This window comes from Salmo salar, chromosome ssa26 (genome assembly GCF_905237065.1).
Source record: "Salmo salar chromosome ssa26, Ssal_v3.1, whole genome shotgun sequence".
NCBI classification, from domain to species: domain Eukaryota; kingdom Metazoa; phylum Chordata; class Actinopteri; order Salmoniformes; family Salmonidae; genus Salmo; species Salmo salar.
In genome coordinates, this window is record NC_059467.1 from 115,824 (window position 1) to 123,096 (window position 7,273).

Sequence of the window (7,273 nt, forward strand, 5' to 3'; positions counted from 1 at the left end):
GAAGTCTTGGGATGTTGCGCCTCTGGGTTTAGAAACTCTGTGATGCAGCCTCCACTTCCGTTAAAAAAAACGTTATTATTTACTGTTTCATTGGCCAAACAACCATCTCCTGCCTGGGTAGCTGTCCACCGTGCTTGTCCAATTGAAACATTCTGGTCAATTCCGATCAGTTCATACGCTTATTTAACTCGATGACTCATTGAATAACTTATTCAAATGTCATTCAGTTGATTCATTCATTGGCTTTAATTTGATTCTGTCATCTCCCTGTCAAATTTCATGTCAAAGTGCGTCAGTTCCTCACAAAAAGCAGTCAAACCATCCACGCCTTATTTAAATAAAAATTATTTAAATTGAACTATATTTTAAGAGAATGAAATACTCTACCAACAAAAAAAGTTAAAATGTTAACCTTTATTTGGCTAGGCAACTCAGTTAAGGACAAATTCTTATTTACAATGAAGGTCTACCCCGGCCAAACCCAGACGACGCCTGGATTCAAACCAGGGACTGTAGTGACACCTCTGGCACTGAGATAGACCGCTGCGCCACTCGGGAGCCCCATTACACATGTGTGTATGTCCCTTAAGGTCCTTGAGATGAGCAAGATGGTGTTGACAGATAAGGAAGCTCTGCTTCTATCTCCTAAGCAACTTTGCAGTATTTTGTTGTCTTGTGTTATTTCTTACATTATTAGGCCAGGAATATTTTGTGTTATTACATACAGGAAAGAACTTTTGGATATCAGAGCGGCGATAACTCCCCAGCATTACGACCGAGAATATGACTTTCCCGCATTGGATCCTTTTTCATACGCCCCAGGGCAATTGAACTAATTCCAGAGGCTGATCCAAAACACAGCCGGTGCGCACACCATCCACTGCTTCTGAGTATATTACTCTATAATGTTCAGTCTCTGGATAATAAAGTAGACCAGCTCAGGGTGAGAATCTCCTTCCAGAGAGACATCAGGGATTGTAACATACTCTGTTTAACGGAAACATGGCTCTCTCGGGATATACTATCTTTGTCCATACAGCCAGCTGGGTTCTCAATATATCGCGCATGGTGTGATTGTGATAACATACAGAAACTCAAGTCCCTTTGTTCACCCGACCTAGAATACCTCACAGTAAAATGCAGACCGTATTACATCCCAAGAGAATTCTCTTCGGTTATAGTCGCAGCCGTGTAGATTCTCCCTCAAGGCAATACCATGACGGCCCTCAAAGAACTTCACTGGACTTTATGCGAAGAGAATTCTTTATGCGAAACCACATATCCTGAGGCCGCATTTATTGTAGCTTGGGATTTTAACAAAGCAAATTTGAGGAAAACGCTACGGAAGATCTACCAACACATTGACTGTAGGACTTGTTCTCAGAAAACATTAGACCACTGCTACTCAGCTTTTCAACATTGGTCTGACCAATTAGAATCCACGTTTAAAGATTATATTGATCACGAAGACTGGGATATGTTCTGGGTAGCCTCTGAGAATGACATTGACGAATACACTAACTGAGTTTATCAGGAAGTGTGTAGGAGATGTTGTACCCACTGACTATTAAAACCTACCCTAACCAGAAACCGTGGATAGATGGCAGCATTCGTGCAAAACTGAAAGCGCGAACCACCGCATTTAACCATGGCAAGGTGACTGGGAATATGGCCAAATAAGACAGACAAAACGTCAGTATAGAGACAAAGTGGAGTCGCAATTCAACGGCTCAGACACGAGACGTATGTGGCAGGGTCTACAGACTATCACGGACTACAAAGGAAAAACCATCCACGTTGCGGACACCGACGTCTTGCTTCCGGACAAGCTAAACACCTTCTTTGCCCGCTTTGAAGATAACACAGTGCCACCAACGCGGCCCGCTACCAAGGACTGTGGGCTCTCCTTCTCCATGGCCGACGTGAGAAAGACATTTTAGCGTGTTAACCCTCGCAAGGCTACCGGCCCAGACGGCATCCCTAGCCGCATCCTCAGAGCATGTGCAGACCAGCTGGCTGGAGTATTTACGGACATATTCAATCTCTCCCTATCCCAGTCTGCTGTCCCCACTTGCTTCAAGATGTCCACCACTGTTCCTGTACCCAAGAAAGCAAAGGTAACTGAACTAAATGACTATCGCCCTGTAGCACTCACTTCTGTCATCATGAAGTGCTTTGAGAGGCTAGTTAATAAGGATCATATCACCTTTACCTTACCTGACACCCTAGACCCACTTCAGTTTGCTTACCGCCGCAATAGATCCACAGACGATGAAATCGCCATCAGACTGCACATTGCCCTATCCCATCTGGACAAGAGGAATACCTATGTAAGAATGCTGTTCATTGACTATAGCTCAGCATTCACCATAGTACCCTCCAAGCACATCATTAAGCTTGGGGCCCTGTGCTACTGTGTCCTGGACTTCCTGACGGGCTGTCACCAGGGGGGAAGGTAGGAAACAACACCTCCACTTCGCTGATCCTCAACAAAGGGGCCCCACAAGGGTAAGTGCTCAGCCCCCTCCTGTACTCCCTGTTCACCCATGACTGTGTGGCCATGCACGACCTCCAACTCAATCATCAAGTTTGCAGACGACAAACCAGTAGTAGGCCTGATTACCAACATTGACGAGACAGCCTACAGAGAGGAGGTAAGGGCCCTGGGAGTGTGGTGACAGGAAAATAACCTCTCACTCAATGTCGACAAAACAACGGAGCTGATCGTGGACTTCAGGAAACAGTAGAGGGAGCACGCCCCTATCCACATTGACGGGACCTCAGTGGAGAAGGTGAAAAGCTTAAAGTTCCTCGGCGTACACATCACTGACAATCTAAAATGGCCCACCCACACAGACAGTGTGGTGAAGATGGCGCAACAGCACCTCTTTAACCTCTGGAGGCAGAAGAAATTTGTCTTGGCACCTAAAACCCTCACAAACTGTTACAGATGCACAATTGAGAGCATTCTGTCGGCTGTATCCCCGCCTGGTAGGCAACTGCACCGCCCTCAACCGCAGGGCTCTCCAGAGGGTGGTGTGGTCTGCCCAACGTATCACCGGGGGGCAAACTACCTGCCCTCCAGGACACCTACACCACCCGATGTCACATGAAGGCCAAAAAGATCATCAAGGACAACAACCACCCAAGCCACTGCCTGTTCACCCCACTATCATCCAGAAGGCGAGGTCAGTACAGGTGCATCAAAGCTGGGACCGAGAGACTGAAAAACAGCTTCTATCTCAAGGCCATCAGACTGTTAAATAGCCATCACTAGGCGGCTTCCACCCGGTAACCCTGCACCTTATAGGCTGCTGCCTCATATACATAGACTTAAAATCACTGGCCACTTTAATAATGGAACACTAGTCATTTTAATAATGTTAACATATTTTTGCTTTACTCATCTCATGTAGTATATACTGTATTCTATTCTACTGTATTTTAGTCAATGCCTCTCCGACATTGCTCATCCTAATATTATATATTCCTTTATTCCATTCTTTTACTTTTAAGTTGTGTGTATTGTTGTGAATTGTTAGATATTACTGCACTATTGGAGCTAGAAACACAAGCATTTCACTACACCTGCAATAACATCAGCTAAACATGTGATACTGTACCCCCTCGCCCAATTGTCCTTTGTATGTTCTTTATATATACTTGTGTTCCCCCATGTACTTTTTGTATTGATTTGTTATTAATAAAACAAAAAAATAAATAATAATAAATAAAAACAAGAACATTTAAATAAAAAATAACAAAAAACATTATTTCCCTCCTGAATTAGGATGCGTAAATACACAACACGTTGCGGTAACACATGTTTTCTGGTAGGGAAAGCAAAGATTGTCTATTACATTGATAAGATAGTCAAGTGACCGCTCTAATGGCAAAACATATCCTCAAAGATGGAAGGCAGGTGGGAGGATGCGAGATCAGGTGGGACCATTCTAGCCAATGAGAGCACAGATACGGGTGTGATCAACAGGCCATAGAGATAGATCGAGGACTCATCTTTGTATGTGCAACTATAGCATCTGTGACATCATGGGCATTGAGGCTATCTCCATTTTAAAGTAGTACATTTTCTTCTTCTTCATTGAGTTCCACAGTATGAGTCATAATACCCATAAAACCTAGCAGTAAAACCCTGAAATGTTTCCAATAGTTTTTTCACAATTCATTTTTGCGTCAGGGAGTGTTTCGTGTAGGCTTACCCTGGCGTGATGTTTTGATAACCGGGTAAATCTCTCTCAGACAAGGTAACTTTTATCAATATATTCTCCTGTAAATACCCCCCAAATGAAATACTAATTCGCCGGAAATGTGACTATCACATAGAACTACACATCTTGTCGCAAGCTTTGACATAATCCCTCAAGGCACATTTCTCAATGCAAGCTCATCGACAAGTAGCAAGTAACCTAGCAAGTAGATATTATAGCCTAATTGATATTGTGTATTTCTGTGTGTATTGTTGTTTCTCATTTTTCAAATTACCTACCTAGCAACCTTAGAATTTCTTTATTACTTACGTTTTTTAAATTGGCCTTTTGTAGCGAACTAGTTAACTTTAGGCTAACTGGTCTCCCCGTCGATCAAAAGCAAGGATTGTTCTGTGCTATGTACTGGATTGTAACCACTACTCCAATAAGCACACGTGCATTTTATAGTTTTCACGTGCTGGCAGGCTAGCTATCGTTAGCCCACCAGGGAAGGGATATTTATCTAGCTAGATAATGTTAACTCACCTTTTGTGTAGTCAGACTTGCTAGCTAACGTTAAATCGGCACCATGGCAAGGATAGTTGGTTAGCTAGCATACCACCACTTAGAAAAGTCTCACTACATGAACGGTGAGCTAATGTTAACTAGCTAGATAAAAATTGCCTGGTGGGGGAGCTAGTTAGGCACTTTGGTTGGCTAGTTACCTACATTAATTGACATTTTGGGAAAAATGGCTAACTCGGCTCCATCATTCATTGAATCAGATGGCTCATTCATCACAAAACCCACTGATATTGTCAACTACTTTAACCTGTTGGGGATAGGGGGCAGTATTGACACGGCCGGATGAAAAACGTACCCAATTTAATCTGGTTACTACTCCTGCCCAGTAACTAGAATATGCATATAATTATTGGCTTTGGATAGAAAACACCCTAAAGTTTCTAAAACTGTTTGAATGGTGTCTGTGAGTATAACAGAACTCATATGGCAGGCAAAAACCTGAGAAGATTCCTTACAGGAAGTGCCCTCTCTGACAAGATCTTGTTCTTCTTGTCTCTGTTTATTGAAGACTGAGGATCTTTGCTGTAACGTGACACTTCCTACGGCTCCCATAGGCTCTCAGAGCCCGGGAAAAAGCTGAATGATTTCGAGGCAGCTCCAGGCTGAAACACATTTGCGCTTTTGGCAAGTGGCTGATCAGAGGACAATGGGCTTAGGCGCGTGCACGAGTCGACTCCATGCTTTATTTTCTTTCGTCTTTTTACCTAAACGCAGATTCCCGGTCGGAATATTATCGCTTTTTTACGAAAAAAATGGCATAAAAATTGATTTTAACCTGTTGGGTCTAGGGGGCAGTATTTGCACGGCCGGATAAAAAAACGTACCCGATTTAATCTGGTTACTACTCCTGCCCAGTAACTAGAATATGCATATAATTATTGGCTTTGGATAGAAAACACCCTAAAGTTTCTAAAACTGTTTGAAAGGTGTCTGTGAGTATAACAGAACTCATTTGGCAGGCCAAAACCTGAGAAGATTCCTTACAGGAAGTGGCCTGTCTGACCATTTCTTGCCCTCCTTGATCATCTCTAACAAATACAGGGGATCTCTGGCATGACGTGACACTTCCTACGGCTCCCATGGGCTCTCAGAAGGCGAGAAAAAGCTGAACGATGTAATTCCATCCCCAGGCTGAAACACATTAGCGCGTTTGGCAAGTGTATCAGAGGGCCATTAGACTGACGCTCGTGCAGGAGGGGATAGCATGCTTTTACTTTCACTCTCTTTGTAATAAAAAACGATTTCCCAGTCGGAATATTATCGCTTTTTTACGAGAAAAATTGCATAAAAATTGATTTTAAACAGCGGTTGACATGCTTCGAAGTACGGTAATGGAATATTTAGAATTTGTTTGTCACGAAATGCGTCGTGCTCGTCACCCTTCTTTACCCTTTCGGATAGTGTCTTGAACGCACGAACAAAACGCCGCTGTTTGGATATAACTATGGATTATTTGGGACCAAACCAACATTTGTTATTGAAGTAGAAGTCCTGGGAGTGCATTCTGACGAAGAACACCAAAGGTAATAAAACATTTCTTATAGTAAATCTGACTTTGGTGAGTGCTAAACTTGCTGGGTGTCTAAATAGCTAGCCCTGTGATGCCGGGCTATCTACTTAGAATATTGCAAAATGTGCTTTCACCGAAAAGCTATTTTAAAATCGGACATATCGAGTGCATAGAGGAGTTCTGTATCTATAATTCTTAAAATAATTGTTATGCTTTTTGTGAACGTTTATCGTGACTAATTTAGTAAATTTTTAGTAAATTCACCGGAAGTTAGTCACATGCTAATGTAAAAAGCTGGTTTTTGATATAAATATGAACTTGATTGAACAAAACATGCATGTATTGTATAACATAATGTCCTAGGTGTGTCATCTGATGAAGATCATCAAAGGTTAGTGCTGCATTTAGCTGTCTTCTGGGTTTTTGTGACATTATATGGTAGCTTGAAAAATGGGTGTCTGATTATTTCTGTCTGGGTACTCTGCTGACATAATCTAATGTTTTGCTTTCGTTGTAAAGCCTTTTTGAAATCGGACAGTGTGGTTAGATTAAAATCACTGGCCACTTTAATAATGGAACACTAGTCATTTTAATAATGTTAACATATTTTTGCTTTACTCATCTCATGTAGTATATACTGTATTCTATTCTACTGTATTTTAGTCAATGCCTCTCCGACATTGCTCATCCTAATATTATATATTCCTTTATTCCATTCTTTTACTTTTAAGTTGTGTGTATTGTTGTGAATTGTTAGATATTACTGCACTATTGGAGCTAGAAACACAAGCATTTCACTACACCTGCAATAACATCAGCTAAACATGTGATACTGTACCCCCTCGCCCAATTGTCCTTTGTATGTTCTTTATATATACTTGTGTTCCCCCATGTACTTTTTGTATTGATTTGTTATTAATAAAACAAAAAAATAAATAATAATAAATAAAAACAAGAAAATTAAAAAAAA